A 20,405-nucleotide genomic window follows, 5' to 3' on the forward strand; every position below is an offset into this window, starting at 1 on the left:
TAAGAAAAAGGATGAGTTCGTATCCTTTGTGGGGACATGGATGCAGCTGGAAACCATCATTGTCAGCAAACTATCGCAAGAGCAGAAAACCAAATACCGCATGTTCTCACTCATAGGTGCGAATTGAACAATGAGATCACTTGGACAGAGGAAGGGGGGAACATCACACACCGGGTCCTATTGTGGGGAGTGGGGGAGGGAGGGATAACATCAGGAGATATACCCAATGTAAATGATGAGTTATTGGGTGCAGCACACCAACATGGCACATGTATACATATGTAATAAACTTGCACATTGTGTACATGTACCCTAGAACTTAAAGTATATTAAAAAAAATTTACAACCTAAAAAAAAAATGGGGAAAAAAAAGAATAGAAACATGTTTTTCCAATTTAAGAGGACCTGGGGACCTGCAGCTCACTGTTACGGGAGAAAGGTTTGCCTTTCTCCTAGCATTTGCAGTTAGAGCAGATTTTGGCATTGGTGGATAATGGGCCTATAGCAAAGACAAAGAAACTACAAATAGGATATAAGAGCAGAAATGAGAGCAGCAGCTAGTGCCATTAAAGCAAAATATCTCTTGTGCTGTAGCTGTACTCTGAGTACATGCTTGAGGAATCCTAATGTGTATATGCCCCATGCATTGAGGAATAGACTAGAACTCCAAGGGTGTATGTATTCAGATAATTCAAAAAGAATGTCCTAGTTAAGCAGGCCTGACACTGGAATCTAACCAGTGGAGACCGAAGAGTTATTAATATTTTTTAGCAAAAAAAAAAAAAAAAAAAACAGTTAAAATAAGAGCTGTACCTGTTACACTAACGGGTTAAACTAGCTTTTACTGAGGCTAATGCAATAACAACTTATATTTACATTTTTTTCTCATTTTAGGACTAATTCTGTGCATTTTAGAACATGTCTTATTGTAGCATTGGTACCCATGTTAAGAACATCTGTTAGAAAGATGAATGAGTAAGGCTGGACAATCTTTGTTAATTGTTGAAGTATATTAACTGATATAGAAATTGTGCAACACAAATACATTTTTGAGTAGAATACTACAACTGAAGTACATGTTTCATTTTGTTTGCACTTGTAGTTCTTTTATAAAAATCAAGACTTTGGATTCACAGTTGCTTGGGAAATAGAAACTTTTGAAGAGCCTCAATGTTATAAAGATGTGTTAAGTTTCAGGAAATGAAAATCTGTTTCTTTCATTGCTTCAAACAGAAGACCAGCTTTTACTAAGTAAGGTATCTTTAGAAAAGGAAGATAAAACAAACATAATTCATAAGTATTCATGTATATTCACAGTATATTCACATATATTTCTATCTACTCAGGTAAGTATCTGGAAGGTTTGTTGTCACATTACCTCACATTCTTTCTTACATGAATTTTTAAAATGTAAAATAAAGCTGAAAATTAAAAAATTATACATGTTTTTAAAGGATGATTTTTTTTAAAGCAAAGTCATTTTGCTCAGAAAGATTGTTTCAGGTTTTGTATACTTTAAACCTAGAGATTTAAGATGAATGAGCATTCCCTATGAAATAAAGTATTTCTTCTGAGCACTGTGTTAAGATTTGCATAGTGTCAAGGTCCCTTTACATTTTTGTAGGAGTTTCAAAACCAACCAGTAACTTTACAGCATTAGACACTTTCTAAGAAGAAAATATTTACTAAACCTGGAGTCTAACAATAATGCAAGGCCATCCTTTCTCATATCTAGAAATACCGCAGGGAAAATGAACCTATTCATTCTCTTTTCAAGTAAGAGCAGTTCATAAGCAGAATATTCCAGCTTGCTACAAAACTGTCAGACACCACTTGATAAACAAAAAAATTGATAATCCAAAAATAATACTAAAATGACAAAATGTCTTCTTAGACATTATTATTCTCAAATATATAATAGTGACCATAGCATATGAGACAACTGTTTTATCTGTCCTTCTCACCACTCCTGGTAAAAACGTTATTCTCTTTTAATATATGAATGTTCAACATGTGATGTTATTCAGCATGTCCCCAGGTAAAATGAATTTGCCTTGCAAAGCCCCTAACATAAACATAGCCAAAACTAAAAGCTGGGGACTCAGAGGGCAACCAAAGAAAAATTCATTAATTTTCTAATTATTAATCATCCTTAACCAGACAGCTATATGTTTTAAAAGACATTAGAACACAACTCATTTCTAAGCAAGTAGTGATTGTCTCAGTCCATAACACTTTATGGGACTTTTCTTTTTTCTTTTTATCAAGGTTACTTTAATACTGTTCAAGATATTACTAGAGAAGGATGCCAGAAATAAAAGTAGTGAGTTCAAGTGATACAATAAAAAAAAAATCAGAAAAATAGAAAAGAGCCTTCTGTGAAGAGAAAATTAGGAAAAAAAGGGTAATTTGAGGTTTATGAAGATTTTGCCTCAGTTACTCCTTTAACCATTTTAATTATAAAGACTCATATAGCATTTACTTTGTACCTCTAAACACTTGACATATATTAATTCACTGTGAAATAGAGTAAGACCTGCCAGTATCTGGAGAATGCATAATTTCTCTATTGTCCTTTTTTTTTTTTTTTTTTTGAGTCTGAAGAGTGTTATATTGGCTAGATCACTGTTCAGTTCTGCCATTCAGGCAGCTCTTCTCAACCATGAATTCAAAAAAGAGTTTTGATAGAACATGTTTTGACATTGAGCTGAATAACTTCTGTGGATATACCATTCACAAACTTGAGTGAGCTCCCTTTGAAAATTGTTATGTCTTTAGCTTTGTACCTTTTCCTAGGATTGATGAAATAAAAATTCTACTGATTACCGTCTTATTTTTGTCAGTCTGTGTCATATGCATCATTAAAGATGAAGATACATGGGAATGCTTTTCTCCCCTTAGCACCCACTTCAGAAACACCTGTGTCCAATTAATTCCCTTAATCATTTTAGTTTTTCTTCTCCAGATTTTATTTATAGTTCAGTGAGGCCCTTCTTAAGTGCTGTTAATGGTATACTAGGTCAATAATTGTATATAAGTTAGTTTGATGTATTGCTGCTATATTTTTTCTCATTCCATTCATTCATATATTTCATTCATTCTATTTATTTCCATCAGAGAATTGTCAAGTACCTAAAATAAGCCACTCATGCTAATTTCTATGGAATAAATCTCATGATAATATTAATATAGAATTGGTATCTATCAGTTTCTTGTGTACTTTGTATTTATCTCTTGCTTGGTGGCTTCAGTTAGTAGATGTATATAAATTTAGGATTTTTTTTTTTTTTTTTTTTTTTTTAGGCTCTTAGCTGACTGACCACACCTCTGTCAGAAGTAGCTTTTTTACAGAGCAGCTCAAAAATACAGAGCCATCACCTCAGTCAGGTTGTTCACATTCATAGATATATTTGAAAAGTAAAATTGGGCATGGTAAGTTTCAGAGGATTAGCAAAATCATAGAACAATCAGAATATTTAGCTACCTATTATTTTTATATTACAGGACTCAAGCATATTTTGTAATGTTTGCTCAGATTAATCAACTTACAATGGCCATTTCATTAGATTTTTGAGTATCTTTCTGCTCAGGTAGGTTATGCTTTTGAGTCTTGCTTCTTTCCCTAAACATCACAGCTTTGCTTGCAAGATAGGTTACTAAAAAAGCAGATTTCTGTTCTTTTGATTGTAGTGGCAGTGGTGGTAGTATGGTGGAATATTTTCATCTAAATATTGTTTATTTTATAAGTTTTCTGATTAAAGACAAGTTTAGATCGATTGCCCCTTTAGAAGAAAATTTGGCATTAATTACATTCTGTTCTGTTCGCATGACGTCCAATTTGAGGCACTTGAATCATGATACACTATTGATGATGACTAATTAAAAACTAAAAAACTGTATAAACAAATTTGTTGCCCTAGTTTTAAAACAGGAAAGTTTTCTTGAAATTGTTGGCTTCTTTAGAGAGGTGACAGGACATATAACTTACCAGGCCTAAAAATAATTTGGCTTCCTACAACAAGAATATATTTTCAATTTATTGCTAAGTATTTTGCTGGCATATTTCGGCTCTTCACTGACCAAATATTTCCAAGGATTAATCTGCACTGACTTGTTCTTTTTCTTCTTTCATTTATAAACACTTACTGGATGGCACCCTGCCTTTTTTATTTTTTTTTTTGCTGGTTTCTCATTAGGGATGGGAGACACTCAAATAAGTATGGAACATCAACACCCTCTAAGTCTCACAGACCTTTTTTACCAATTTAGTTAGATTATCTTCATTAAAATTAGAGTAATGCTACTTTACAGTTAGCTAGAATGAAGTTCAATTCCTTTTTCTACCCATCCCATGAATTAAATTTTTGGCTGTCTGCTACTTAATAGCTGTGTGATCTTGTTTATTCCTCTTCAAAATATGTATGAAATCCCCAGGTTGTTTATATCACAGACTAGTTTTAAGAATTAAAGAAATCTATATTCTTACTATCATTTTTAACCAATATTTTTGTTATTAGGTAGTTAAGTGTAATAGTATTATCTGCAGGGTAATAATATTTTAACATTTTTATACTTTATAAATGGATTGCAAGTACAAATTTTACGTTCTGAAGAGCAAAGCTTTTCTCTACTCATTATATAATCAGTTTATAAATATTATAATAGCTTACTTTGAAATAAAGTTTTATATGATAGGTTCTTAATTGATTAACTTTCTGGGCTCTTCGTATGCTATATGTTCTAGAGTTGTTTGCTATGGGTTATCAAAATTTTCAAATTCCAAAAAATATGTTTTTTATATTCGTTGGAAATATAAAGACTTCTTATTATCTGACAAATGTAAGGTTTTATCAGACTGGGTTATTTGATATATTGACAATTCATATCACATTGAAAGTAAAGTACAAAAATGGTTTATTTTATAAAATCTGTTGATCAATTAATAAAGATTAATAATAATTTTGTTACAGAATTAAGATCAGTTGAATGGATATTTATTTTATAAATTAAAATAACATAAATTTATCACCATGTTAATAACTTCTGGGAGCCGATTAGCTCATCCTTGGAATTCTTCCAAACCTGAATGGTATGAGAAAGTTTCCATTAGAAATTTAAATGGAAATATAATCTGTTTAAGAAAATTAGTCAGTATACATTTAAAAATGCTCTGAATTACATTTTGTCAATCAAAAAAATGCCTTAATTTTCTTATGTGTCTGCAAAATATTGGAGATAGCTCTCTGTGACTAATGTGCAAAATGAATGGATAAGTGTGAAAAAAGATTAGCCAATTTGATTTTATTGAAATGTCCTATCAGACTGTTAAAAAATTTAGCATGGAGGAAAATATTCTTACTGCCAAAGTAGGCATAAAATTCTTGAAAAGGTGAAGGAGGTATTATCTCCTAGAAACTTAAAATCTATGTACAGGATCCTGAAGTGACATTTTCTAGAAGAATGGGAATGAGTTCGTGTTAACTAGGAAAGAAGAGAAAGCAAGTATTCCCCACTAATGATATATGCTTTATCAGGGACTGTTTATAGTCGTTTAAATAGGGACTGTTCATTTCACCATCATTTCTCAGCATTTATCTGAAAGTTTAGCATATATGAGATGTTCAGCAATACAAATCTGGCCAAAAATTAACAGAAAGTTATGAAATGAATGTTAACAAATGTCAAGATCACTTATGAAAGATTATAGTAGTTTCTATGTTGCTATTAGGAATGCATTCATTGAACAAAAGAAGATATTGAAATTAGAATACCTATGAAACTATATTGGGTAAATGTTTTGAGGAAACAGGAAAAGGTGGCAACAAATCCTGAAGGTTGGCTATCAGCAAGATGGCCGACAGGAAGTTTTTAGTGTTCTTTTCTCCCCACAAGAAAAGTCCCCAAACAACAAAGAAATAACTACATTTTGACCAAAGTAGCTAAAGGAGAGCTTCATAGAACAGCAAAGAAACAGCAGAAATCTTGTAGAGCACCGAAACTCAGGATGGCTGTGTAGGGAAGGGAAGGAAATTCATTGCCTCCATCGCCCCATTCCCAGGGGTGGAATCAAATCAGAACCAGGAGGGACAACTTCCTGCAGAGAAAAGGTAAGCAAGAGGACCCAGGTAGCCTCAATCACCACCATGGATGCTGTGGTCTTTGCTACTGGAGACTCCTTCAGTCTTCGTAGGCTCAGAGCCCAGCTGAAGAAGCTCTCCAGAGTCCACACACTGAGCTACACACAGAGAAGGAGTGCGGCTATTCCCCATCCCCATGGCTCAGGTTGCTACTGTACTGTGCCACCTTGAATTAGAGCCACTATTAGAGTGTGTCCTGCTCCAGGGGTGAGTAGTCATTGTACCCTTGCATCCCTGAGACTTTGTTGCCCCTGCAATATGCCCACCTGGTAGCATGCCATTCCTGAGCTGATCTGCTTCTATTTCTTACCTCCAAGGGGCAAGCTACTGTGCAACTGCTCCAACCACTGCATTCCAGTGGCTGGTGCACCCTCCTCCTAGAGCTGAGCTGAAGTAGCACCCCAGCCCCTGGGGACCTCAGGCCTCCTGCACACCACAACAGTCACATCTCTGGCATCACAGCTGAGTGCCCTGCCCCTGGGGACATCAGGGGGCCTCTACCACACCAGAGCAGTTGACCCCTCCCCATTCTACAGGTGAGGCAGCATCCTGTCCCTGGGGATCTGAGTCTCAGGAATACCAGAGCAGTTTCACCCCCAATGTCACAGCTAACTATGAGTCCTGCCCCATACAAAGGGATGCAGAGGCTCTGTTGACCCATGTAGTCACATTTTATGGGCTGAGAAGATGTAATATCTTGTGTCCTGGAGAATCAGAGCTTTGGCTGAACTGTACTATCTTGACCTCCAGGCTGAGCAGGTGCCCTGATTGAGATTCTAAGATATCCCACCTCTATGGGGAGTGCTCATTTCTGCACTGCTTCCCACCCTTCAGCTCCCAAGCCGTATTGACATCTTGCTATTCCTGGGTACTTGCTGCTGCTGCACCGGGTGTCACAGAACCCGTTCAGCTTAGTTCCATCATCTCAGGGTCTACAGTCACCACTGTGTGGCACCTCATACCCCACTGTGTTTTGTTGGTTCCAGGTCCTGCATTGCAGCTGTACCCTGCTCCAGGAGGCCTTAGCCTCTGGAGAACCTATTCTTCCCCAGAGACATGTCAATACTGTGCCTTGATGCTTAGGATCAAAACTACAGCCACACCCCAGTTCCCTGGGTCCAGGTTGCTGGGATGTGCCTCAGAGCAACAGTTCTTACCTCTGTGGGAGAACTGCACCCACTCATACCTTGGAAAGTGAAGCTGCAACTCAAGTTCCAGGTGCTATAATGGTTAGTCTTATAAGACCCTGATCCCAGAAACCTGTCTTCACAGTTTATCTGAGCACCCATGCTTTGAATCCAAGTACCACATGCCTGTGGGCCATGTCAGACCTGACACCAAGAGAGATCCCCTCAGATAAGACTCCTACTGTAGGGAAGATAAGAAGAGAAGGATCCCTAAAGTCTTTGCCCTAATAACCTATGCAGCCACCATCACTTCCACAAATTCCTGCAGCCAAGACCACTGAGGTACCACAATTATTGCTAATGTAGATAACAACTGAAGAAGCTATACAAAGACTATACCACTTCACCCACGTGGAACCAGAGCACCTTCACCCTGCCCAATTGGCACCCATAGGTCCATCTGCAGGTAAAAGTATTAGCCTCCAAAAGCCACTCTTAGCTTAGAAGAGGTGACTGCACCACTAAATATGCAGACGTAAATGCAGGACACAAGAAACATGAAAAAGCAAGGAATCCTGACTCTATCAAAGGACATAATTATCCAGCAACTAACCTGCAAAGAAATGGAAATTTGCAAACTCCCCAATAAGGAATTTAACATAATAATCTTAGGGAAACTCAACAACATACAAAAAGAATACAAATAGACAATGAAGTCAGGAAAGCAATTCATTATCTGAGTGAGGAGTTCAACAAGAAGAGATAGATATCATTAAAAAAGAACCAAATCAAATTTATGGAGCTGTAGGGTTCAGCTGTAAATAAAAAATACACTGAAGAGCTTCAGCAGCAGACTAGAACAAAAAGAAAGAAGAATCTTGAAGATAGGTCTTTCAAAATGATTGTCAGAACTTTATTTTTTTAAATTAAAAACTGTGTAGTCAATGGGATTTATAGGACACCATTAAGTAAAGAAATATTCACATTATGCAATTTTCAGAAGGAAAAGAGAAAAAGAAAGAGAAGACTTATTTAATGAAATAATTGCTGAAAATTCTTAAGTCTTGGAAGTGATGTGGTCAAAAGTCCCCAAACAGTTACCAAACAGAAACAACTCAAAGATTGATTCTCCCTGGCACTTTTTGACCATACTATCAATAGTGAAAGACAAAGAGAAAATTTTAAAAGCAGCAAGACAAAAGCATAGTCACATAAAAGGAGACCTCCATTAGACTATCAGTGTATTTCTCAGCAGATATCTTGCAGGCCAGGAGAGAATGGGATGATATTTTCAAAGTACTGAAAGAAAAAAAAAAAACCTTTTTAGACAAGAATACTATACCCAGCAATTTTGTCCTTCAGAAACTAAGGAGAAATAAAGTATTCCTCAGACAAGCAAAAGTGAAATGAATATATTACCACTGTACTTACAAGAAATATTTAAAGAAGTTCTTCAAATGAAAATTAAAGAATGGTAATTACTCTCATGAATATGTATAAAAGTATAAAACTACTGGTAAAGGTAAATGTATAGTCAGATCCAGAATACTTCAATATAGTGATGGTGGTGTATAAATCCAATATATCTTTAGTATGAAGGTTAAAAGTCAAAAATAACTAAAGCTACAAAAAGTTCAGGAACACACAGTATAAAAAGATATAAATTGTGACATCAAAAACATAAACTGTGGAAGGAGATGATAAAAGTTCAGAGTTTTTGTATGCAACAGAAGTTAAGTTGTTATCAGCTTACAACAGTTGGTTATAACTATGAGATGTTTTATGTAGGCCTCATGACAACCACAAAAAAAATCAGCAGATATACAAGCAATAATTAGGAAGGTATCAAAGCTCAGAATTACAGAATATTATCAAATCATGAAAGTAGATAATAAGAAAGGAAGAAAGGAGCAAAGGAGTTATAAAACAACCAGAAAACAAAGAATAAAATGGTAATACTAACCTATCAATAATAACCTTGACTGTAAATGGCTTAAATAATCAAAAAACATAGAGTGGCTGAGCGTATAATAAAACAAGATCCAACTAGATGCATCCTACAAGAGACTCAAGCTTTAAGGAGACACACAGGCTGAGAGTGAAGGGGTGGAAGGATTCCACGTAAATTGTAACCAAAAGAAAGCAGGGGTGGCTATACTTATATCTAATAAAATAGACTTCAAATCACAAACAATCAAAAGAGGCAAAGATGGTTATTATCTAATGAGAAAGAGGTTAAATAATCAAGAGAATATAAATATTATAAATGTGTATGCACCCAACACTAGAGTACCTAAATATGTAAAGCATATATTAATGGGCATGAAGGGAGAAATAAATAGCAGTACAATAATGGGGACTTCAATACCCCACTTTCAACAATGGAAACATCAATCAGACATAAAATCAATAAGGATATATTGTACTTGAGTTGCATTTTTGACCAAATGAACCTAGTAGACATATATAGAACATTTTATCCAATAGTAGCTGAATATACATTCTTCTGTAGAACACCTGAAACACTGTTCGGAATATACCATATGTAAGACCATCAAACAAGTTTTAGAAAACTTAAGATGATTGAATTCATAGGTAGCATGATTTCAGACCACAGTTGTATGAAACTAGAAATCAGTAACAAAGAGAATCGTGAAAAATCCACAAATATGTGGAAATTAAACAACATACTCCTGAACAACGAATGGGTCAAAGAAGAAATTGAAGGTAATAAAAAAAAATACTGAGACAAATGAGAATGAAAACACAACATACGAAAACCTATGAGAGGCAGCAAAAGCCGTTCTAAGGGAGGATTTTATAGCAATAAATGCCTACCCACATTGAAAAAGAATCAAGCTCCAGAATAAATTATCTAACATTATACTTCAAGGAATTAGAAAAAGAAGACCATACTAAATCTTAAATTAGCAGGGGAAAAGAAATAATAGAAATCAGAGCAGGAAGTAAATCAAATACAGAATGGAAAAACCGTAGGAAAAATATCAATAAGACTAAGAGCTTTTTTTTTGGAAAAAAAAAATAATCAAGCTTTTGCCAGCCTAATTAAGAAAAGAGAGAAGATTCAAATCAAAAAATAAAAAAAATTAAAGTGAAGAAGTTTGAACAGATAACTCAGAAATAAAAAAGAAGACACAAATAAATGGAAATAAATTACACGTCATGGATGTGAAGAATTGATGTGTTAAAATGTCTATATTACCAAAAGCAATGTACATATCCAACATGATTCCTCTCCAAATCCCAAGGTTGTTATTCACAGAAATAGAAGAAAACAATTCTAAAATTTATATGGAAACATGAAAAACCCTGAATAGCCCAGGCAATCTTCAGCAAGAAGAACAACGCTGGAGACATCACACTTCCTGATTTAAAATATATTACAAGGATATAATGAGCATAAGAGGGTGGTACTGGCATTAAACTAGACCCATAGACCAGTGGAAAAGAATATACAGTCCAGAAATAAATCCAAATATAGAGTCCAGAAATAAATCCAAATATATACGCTATGCTAATTTTTGACAATGCCACCAAGAAGACACGATGAGAAAAGGATTATGTCTTTAATACATGGTGCTGAGAAAGCCTAGATTTCCATATGTCAAAGACTAAAATGAGGCTCTTGACTTACACCATCCATATAAATCAACTCAAAATGGGTAAGACTTAAATGTAAAATCTGGAAGTATAACACTTTCAGATGAGAACATAGGGAAAAAACTCTTGGACGTTGTTGTTAACAATGATATCTTGGTGTGATACACCAAAAGCTCAGCCCACAAAAGAAAACATAAATAAATGGGACTACATCAAACTAAAAAGCTTCTGTATAGCAAAGGAAACAACAAAATAAAATGGCAGCCTATGGATTGGGAAAAAATATTTTCCAGCCATATATCTAATAAGGTATTAATGTCCAAAAGATATAAAGAACATATACAACTTAATAATGGAAAAAATAATTGGAAAATGAGCAAAAGACCACAATAGACATGTCTCCAAAAGAGACATAAAAATAGCCCACAGATAAATGAAAAGATGCTCAACATTGTTAGTCATCAGAGAAATGCAAATCAAAATCATTATGAGATACCACTTCATACCTGCTGGAATGACTATTATCAAAAAGTTAAAACATAACCAATGTTGGAAAAGCTGTGGAATAAAGGAAAGTCTTGTACACTTGGTAGAAATATAAGTTATTATGGAAAATAGTATGGAAATTTCTTTAGTGATTAAAAATAGAACTACCACATGACCCAGCAATCCCTCTTCTGCATACATACCCAAAGGAAATGAAATCACCGTCTTGTAAGGATATCTGTACTTCAGTGTTCATTGAAGCATTACTCACAATAGCCAAGATATGGAAAAAACCTAAGTGTTTGTCGATGAAGAAATTTTGTGTATAAATAAACACACACACACACACACACACACACACACAAATATATTTTGTTCAAAAGAACAGAATCTTGCCATTTGTCATACCATGGATACGTCTGTCATTTGTCATACCATGGATACGACAAATTATGCTAAGTGAATAAGCTAGACACAGAAAGAACAATATTGCATGATTTCACTAATATATGGAATCTGTAAAAAAAAAAACAAAAAAACCCTCAAATATATAGAGATAGAAAAAAGGCAGTGGGTACAGGTGGAGAGGTGGTCCCAAAATGGGAAGATGTAGTTAAGAGGATACAAATTAACAGTTATGTAGGATGAACAGGTCTAGAGGTCTAAGATACAACATGAGGACTATAAATAATAAAATTGTACTGTGTCTGTGATTCGTGCTAAATGAGTCGATTTTAGCTGCTCTTGCCACAAAACCAAAAAAAAAAAAAAAAAAATAGGTAGCTCTGAGATGATGGATATATTAATTTGCTTCACTGTAGTAACCATTTTACTATCTATCTATATCCCATGTTATGTTGTATACCTTAAATTTACACAATAATATTTATTAAAAAGAATACTTTGAATCACAATTCATAGTTTAAGCAACAAAAAAAGAAATCCTCACAAATAAATGAAAGCTAAATGACATGCATATTTTTAAAGGATAAGCACATGGCATATGGAGATTATTTGCAGTGATTTTTTGGGCCGCTAGAATCAGAATGAGCTATGTAATTAGACAACCTGTTCATAATTATTACTGTGATTGACATTATTTGAAGCACATTCACAATTGTTCCATAAGACCCAGGATTATCATAAGTAATGAAAATGTGAGTGACTGATTGATAACTTCTGCTGTATCAATATTGCTATATTTCTAAGATTCTTAAGTAAGTCTGCAGAATAATAAGAATTTGGTTGTATATAATTAAGTTTATTTTGTGTTCTATCTTAGCATTTTCCCTTAGCTGCATCACATCTTGGATAAAATGAGACATGACGCATTCAGCTTGGATGTTAAAAACAAAACATGAGGCAGCTGAAGGGTTTAGTCATGGAACAGACCCACAATTTAACCCACTTTCTCTGTGTTCATCGTGTTCAAGAGTATAGAAGCTCATAAAAACTGTGCAGAGGGTTATCTGGGATTATGAGAGGCACAAAATCATCTCAGATGTTCTTACAAAATGTAATCGCTTTTTTAGTTTATGCACTGATAAAGGCATCTTAGAGATTTTGTAGCTTGGCATTGAATGAAATATAGTTGATGGCTGAAAGAAATAACATATGGAACACATTATTTTAATTAATTGTAATGCTTATGCAAAATCACATAATAATGTTATATCAATAAGAGATATGCCTGGAGTCTTGTGATCATGTAACACTTTCCATAAAAGTTTATGCAAACAAACACATAAACTTTTCAGTACATTGCTTGTTTCATTGTAGGCATTAGTGGTGATTATTTTTAAAATTATTTTTCAAAAATACCTTCTGTATGTAAGTGTGTTTACACAAGACTGGCTTTAGTATAAATGGACTGTTTTAACAGGCTGCAAGTGAAAATAATTATTAACATCTTGGACAAGTATATTTTACACATGAGATTTTGAAATGTTAATTTTTAAAGTGCATTGGTATATGGAAGCAACATTTATTTTCACTAGCTTTTACTTTCTCCCTCAGTATGATTTAACTGTGCATAAATTATATACTAGTCAAGTAAATGATGATATAATTTTTCACTAGTAAATCTAGCTAACTTTCAACTGGTAGAACTTAAAATACTTTTGTACATTATAGAACCTTATAAACAGTTGGATGACAATATAAAATTTACAAAGTAAATTTCTTTCAATGTTATAGGAAATTTGAAGTCTACATAATTTCTAATTTCAAATATGGCATTGTGCTATACACTTACAAAAGATGATAATTGCAAAGTTACAGGGATACTATTTCACATAGATTAAAATCTGATGGATATTTTCCCCCAATATATTTACTTTTTTTGAACTCTTGATCGTATTTCTCTGCTTTAACCTTTGTCATGATTTGAGTAGGTAATGAAAAACAAGAAGGAAAAACACCAACTGTGCAATGCTAATTATGTGTTTATCCTTCATTCTAGCCTTGTATAAATAAGGAATTCAGTTTAGTAAAAATTCATGTGGTATTTTGTTTAACCTAGGTATTCTTAAAAGTCTTTATCATGTTGTAGTATAGATTTCCAGAGAAGTAAAACATAAATTATATATCTTATTTGTTCTCTTATGATAGATCAAGTAAACTTGAATCAACATAGTCTTAGACACTGAAAGCATTTTTACTCATAACATTCTCTCTACTCTCTACTCTCACGGTATTTTATACTATTAATAATACTGTACCCATCACATGGCATTAATGGGCTGTATGTGTATCTATCTTTCTTTCTTTTTTTTTACATTTAAACATTTATTGAAACATCAAATAGGTGGAATTTTTTTAAAAGGTCATTGAAGCAAGGATTAAGAACAGGGTACAGGAATCGTATTTTCTGGAGAACATACCTCAACTGGGTGCTAAACTCAGCAACTATAATGGGAGTTGCTTAAAGGCAGAATTGTGTCTCAATTATGTCTCCTTTGCTTCTAATTCAGGACCTCCTGTAGATGAGGGAGTCGGGAAACATATGTGGAATTAGATTGCATTGTTCAAGCATTATAATTTTAGTCAGACTTTCTATTGGTTTGATTCCAAGGATTAAAAAACTTTCTTCATCTGTTCCTAAGAAATTATATCCAGATATTGTGAACATTACAATCTAGAATAGGATATTAGATAAACAAATGAAAATACTGAAAAATGAAATAACTGTATTTGGATATATGTATTTGCATCTACATACATTATAAGTCTACCTACATTTATGTTTATATCTATATTTAATGTGTGCATTTTGGATTTCAAAGTAAATACATTGATTGATCACCATTGGTTATAAAATCGAGTTAAGTTTTAGAGAAACAATTGGTACAATGTGTTTTGATCACAAAGGTAAAGCACATATTGTGTGCTATCTGTGCTCAATTATGCAATGTTGTCCTGTTTCTCTGTTTGCAGTTGTTTATCACTCTAGTTCACTTTCCCACTATTCAGAGATATTCAGAGTTATATCTCTAAATGTAGCCCTGATGATGTCACTTCCTAACACTAGCTTTCTGACTAGGCATGGACAAATCTTGATGATTTCATTATTGCCTATCTTTCTTTTCTCATTACTAGTAATCTGCTATGTTATACTCTGCCTTTAGCCACACAAAACATTGTAGTCCCCCAAACAAACCACACTAAGGTCTCCATGACTTTTCCCACATATTCCTTTCTGTCAAGAATGCCCTTTTCTGCCATTCCTCCTAGAAAACTCAAATCAGCGTTAAATATTCAATTCAAACTCTACCCTGCCTAAGGCAGAATAATTAACAGCCATTTCGGTGTAGTCACACTACATCCTGAACCTACTTCCATTTTTACATGTAGCAAGTTGTGTTTTAACTTTTGTTTTCACCTTTGTCTGTCCTACTTCTATAGCCTTTGCAAGTATCTAGAACCTTTGCCGGTATGCTTTGTCTTTGTATCTTTCTAATCCCAGAACCAGGCATACCATCTAAGATGTAGCAGGTGCTTAATAAATATTACTATAAATATTTGCTTATAAATATTTGTGAAACTAATTATCTTATTTAATTTTCACAACCACATATGTTTGCAACTGAGAATGCTGAGGTCTAAAAAGTTTGAGTAACTTGCTCAATGTCATACAGCCAGTGAGTTGCAGATATCCAGTCTGGAGGCTTCAGTGTGTCTGCCTTTTATCCTAGGAATACCAGAAAAGCCATTTATGTTCAGATCTATCCTTCCAGAAAACTGAATATTTGTAGCTGCTCTGATGTAACCCATGTCTCTTTGATAATTTTTCTTCTGCTTTCTCCATGCCTATGAATACCTCACAACTACTTGAATCGGCTCAGTCTTGGCTCTTGTCTTCTTTGTCTCTGGTTTGATGTATCTGACTTTCTTTGATCTTGATTTAGATTAGTCTATGATTTTTTGGTCTGCTTTTTCTTTGTTTGCTTGTTTGTTTTTTTTGGTGACAAAGTCGAAGTATCTGCCTTGTATTGCTCTTCCCTAAAATTAGCCTTCCTAAGGGAACCTGCCAACATCCTTACTCTTATTTCCTATTTTCCATCCATCACCAGTGACTGTGGCTACGCCAGGCATATTCTCTTTTAACCCCTCAGACTTTGACATGTTCAGGCAGAAACCATTACAAGACATAAAGAAATATAATTTCTCATGTGTACCTAATGTTGTGGTAAGAACTATTAATAATCCCCTTCACAGATGCTACTGAATACTAATATATGAAATTCTAATACTGTAATAAATAACATTTGAGTGAATTCTTTGTGAGATTTCTCACACACACACACACACACATATATATAGACTACAATTTATTGTCAAAAGATTTTTAGCACTCGCCTCTTATCTCAGACCCAGGCTTTTACTTTCAGTTGCCTATAGCACATATCTTTTTAGATATTTACCTTAATTTTTCTTGCAAAATATCTAAAACTGGATATTTTTAGCATATCCTCCAAACCAAACTTTTTTCCTACTTCTCCATTTCTGTCAATAGTTCCTCCCCCGTTTTTTTTTTTTTTTTGTGGGGGGGTTTCATCAAGTCTAAAAGCTATGTAGTTATCTCTGAGTATTTCCTCTCTTTTATCTACTAAGGGAATCAAGGCATCAAAGTATCAACATTGGTTGAATTTTTTTCATTCAAAATATCTCTCAGATCCAACAATCCTTCAGCAACACCTTGTTCTAATACATCATTACCACATCTCACTTCCTGTCTCCTGTTTGCATGCATCAAATAATCCTGTGTACTGCAGATAAGTTAATTTTCCTAAGACACTACTTTCATTATGCCATTATGCCTGCCACTGCCTATTTATAAAGAACAAACTTCAACCTGATAATTGAGAATACAGAGTACCTTTCTTTCATGTTTCCTCTGCCAGATTTGCCCTTTTTTAGCTATTTCCCCCATTTATCTGAGTAAACACTCATCTTTCAACAACCCACTTTAATGTCACCTCCTCTATGAAGCCTTGTCTGAACTAATTAATCATTTCATCCTCTGTGTTTTATAGCATCCATCATATTATATTACAGTTTGCTGTTTATCTGTACTTTTTTGTACTTTTTGTTCTACTCTTGAGTTATTTAAGGTTATGGCCTAGTTTTCGCTTATATATTCATTCCTCGAATGCTGCACAATATCTGGCTTAGAGTGGTAATTTAATACATATTTGTTAAATGAATGACTGAATACATAAAATAATGGCAGTGTTACATGGTGTTCATTCTCAACTCTACATTTACTCACATTTTCTTTACTTTTCTGAAATGCCTTGTACTGTTCTCCAAAAATTCAAATGCAATAGATTTTTGAAAATAGTTGAATACAAAATGATACGTTTGATATTATTGTAACTATTTAAATGTGTGCACATATTCAACCACTCTAGGTAGCATCTACATTGAAGTGGTGGAATTTAGGGTTACTGTTGACATTGAACTTATTGTAAACAGATTTTAAAGTTCTCCATTTTGTTTTATTGTGCTGCTTTTTCAAAGTGTTAGGTCACTTATCATGGTGACCTTAAAATATGATGTAAAATGATAAGTACCTGTTGAATATTCACCACAAATATATCATTTCAACATGCATGTGTAGACACACACACACACACCAAACTTTGAATTTCCTGCAAGAGTCAGATCAAATTCTACTTCTTCCTTTCAATGTTCCACGAATCATTCCATTTAACAGAATTTGTATTAGTCTGTTCTCATGTTGCTAATAGTACCACATATGTGATACTGGGTAATTTATGAAGGAAAGAGATTTAATTGACTCACAGTTCCACATGGCTGGGGGGGCCTCACAATCATGGCGGAAGGCGAATGAGGAGCCCTCTTACGTGGCGGCAGGCAAGTGAGCTTGTGCAGGGGAATTTCCATTTATAAAACTGTCAGATCTCGTGAGACTTATTTACTATCAGGAGAACAGTATGTAGGAAATAGCCCCCGTGATTCAATTATCTCCACCTGGCGCCACCCTTGACATGTGGAGATTATTATAATCCAAGGTGAGATTTGGGTGGGGACACAGAGGCAAACCAAATCACTGTTGTTTTTCTCGAAATCCCTTTAGCACATTCAGCCTGTAAGATGAAACTAGTATTTCATTTACTGTGGCCAAATATTCTGTTTTGTCTCTTACCTCACATTAAAGCTAGGATTTCTTTATTTTTAAACTTTCATAGTTTCAGGTAAACAGTAGGCAATTAACCAATACTTAATCTTGCTGATGTTGTTGATTTTGATGATGATGAGAGCCCCTGCCAGGGCTGACAAGCTGAGATCATTTCTTATTTTATAGTGACACAGGTCTTTATAAAAAATTAGCACCTTCTCAGCTGGAAATTCTTTGCAAGTCTGTAAAATTGAATTTGCCTCTGGCTAGACTTTTATTTTTTCCTCCTCAATTTAAGGTATTAGCTATGCTGGGATTTGTGAGTGTTCTCCTGCCAGGCTTTTTTCTTTGGTTCCCCTCTCTCTTAATCCATTTATGCATATAAACGTTGTTTTTTTTTTTTTTTCTTTCAATTACACAATATCATTCTCTCCAACAAGGTAGACAGATGAATCTTTCGCTAATGATTCAGCACTACAAAACTGAAACACTGCTTATTGAAAGTCTGCTGAGTAGGCAAGGTTTGTTTTTGGTTTCCTCCAGAAGCATGAGGCAATAATATAATATATAATTCGTATTTAACAGGAAAGTTTTCTCTTTGGAATTTAGATTTTATTTTCTAAATTACATGGCCATTTTCTTTACGCCATTTAAAAAATTACATTGCTAGCAAACCAAGGTATGTTTAGTAGATTTTAATATTGATCAATATGAATTTATTGTTACCAACTTTTAAAATTAAGATTTCAATAAAGCATCATTTTAAGTTCACTTTACCTGGTTGTTTTAGATCAGGTGCTTGAGAGACTTGTAAAAAAGCAGGCAATTGCTGTTTAAATGGCTAAATATTATTTTATCTTCAGAATGGAATTACACCTTTAATTGGTATTTCTTGTAAACAAAAGTGTTCATTGGTCAAGTTGAAATGTAATTATAATATCATTATTTCTCCCATTAATTCTAATATCTGACAGTTTTCATCTACATTTTAAAATTGAATGAATAACAAGATTGTATATCTGCTTAAAAGTAACCTTAAATTTTTTCTTTTGAAATAGGTACATAAATTTTTCTTTAAGACTATGCTATTTTTCTGAGATCTTATTGTTGCTTCTCAGTGGACTTAAATGAACAATGTGAATATTGGTGTTATTAATCTTAAAATTTTAAAGCATAAGGTCTAATTCTACTCTTTTTAATTTGTCTGGAATTAGGAAATTGGTTTGAGAAGAAATATAGTATTTATGTCATATTTGTCGTTTAATTCAGTCTAAGTTTGAACTTCTCATCTGTGGCCTCTTAGGGTCTGGAGCAGCCCTCAGGGACTCAAAATATGATTTGATTCAGTCATTACCATATAATCCTCTTGGATGGAGCAAAGATCATTGCTGTGAAGCTCTTAGAGCAAGAGAGGACTGAAGAAGTTAAATATATGGACCATAGACTATAAAACATAATCTATTAGAAAACAAACCTTGCAGTATGTAGTCGGATGCCTAATTAAATACATTATCAATTAAACATACTAAATCATAGAGCTAATGAGGTTGAAAAAAAATCTTTCTTTAAAGCCAGATTTAAATTACCACACACATTTATGTCCAGTTAACAATTCTTTTCTTGGCATATTTTTTCTCCATTTCCATTTCTTTAAATCCAGGATTGGTGTACTCTCAGCTTGAAATTACAACTCACTCAGAAATAACATGCTGTTTATCTGCTGGGCTCAAAACTAGGAGACTCCAGGAGTGAGTTCAGAATCAGCTAGAGCAATTTAAGCACTGGAGTCTTAATCTCTGTAATGATACTCCTCAGGTCACAACTATCTAGGGGCTATTTAGCCTTTGTTATATTTTGCAATTTCTTTTTTCTTACTCTCCTCCTTCAATGAAGGCAGGAGGCCAGGAAGACTACTAGCTGCCAGCATTTCTACTAACAAAACCCGAGCTGTTTCTTTAAAGTGGACTTTCCAAAACAAACAAACAAACAAACTAAAAACAAAAACAGAAGTACTTTTTCTTTACGGTTTATTTTTTAACATAGCAAATCAGCTTTTACCAGAGCAAATGCTAATGTCTCAATATGCAGAAAATGGAAGTCTCATGATTTTCCTATTTTCATTTCTTCATGGTAATGGATTATTAATACCAATTGGTCTCTACTTTATGTCCACTGTTTTGAATCCCCAAATAATCCACCAGTATTCTAGCTTGATGTGAAGAGTGCCTTTTATTACTAGTTGTGGTCTCTTGAAATTTTTTCAGAAAATAAATGTGTGTGTGTGTTTTATATGAGTGTGTGTAGGGGGAGTGAAGGGAGGGAAGGACAGGGAAAAAAAAAAAAGAACTGTTCAAATAGTATTAGAAATCCATAGTATGAATAACAGAAGGT

General features: G+C 34.1%; 1 protein-coding gene across 1 annotated transcript in view; it reads left to right on the forward strand.

Annotated features, from left to right (window-relative positions):
• TRHDE (thyrotropin-releasing hormone degrading enzyme) overlaps nt 1–20,405 on the forward strand; it is a 423,163-nt gene that overhangs the window by 226,045 nt on the left and 176,713 nt on the right. The gene's annotated exons all lie outside the window — the stretch shown is intronic.

Source organism: Colobus angolensis, unplaced genomic scaffold (genome assembly GCF_000951035.1).
Source record: "Colobus angolensis palliatus isolate OR3802 unplaced genomic scaffold, Cang.pa_1.0 Scaffold80, whole genome shotgun sequence".
Classification (NCBI taxonomy): domain Eukaryota; kingdom Metazoa; phylum Chordata; class Mammalia; order Primates; family Cercopithecidae; genus Colobus; species Colobus angolensis.